Here is a 375-nt window from a genome sequence, read left to right as displayed (position 1 = left end):
CTCCTGTGTGGACAGGCCAGGAGAGGGTTTTGAGGATGGACCTAGACCCGCCCCTGTGCCCACTGCAGCCTCGTGGCCCACAGTTCCTTTCAAGATGCACGAATTCGTACACTGGGCCCCTAGTTGATAATAAAAGTATCTCAAAGGATTAATATATTTCATGGTTCTGTAACGGGGTAGAGCATAATGTCATGTAGGACATTATTTTACACACATTATTAAGACTGGGAAACTGACAGGAATCTTTGAAAAATAATGGTGGAAATGATGGTCAGAAGGATGAATTTTGAGAACTTCAAACGCAGCCTGATGAACATGGGTTTTGCTATTCTCTTCTCTCTCTCTCTCTCTCTCTCTATATATATATATATATAT

Source organism: Myotis davidii, unplaced genomic scaffold (assembly GCF_000327345.1).
Source record: "Myotis davidii unplaced genomic scaffold, ASM32734v1 scaffold272, whole genome shotgun sequence".
Lineage (NCBI taxonomy): Eukaryota > Metazoa > Chordata > Mammalia > Chiroptera > Vespertilionidae > Myotis > Myotis davidii.
This window is presented reverse-complemented; position numbering follows the sequence as displayed.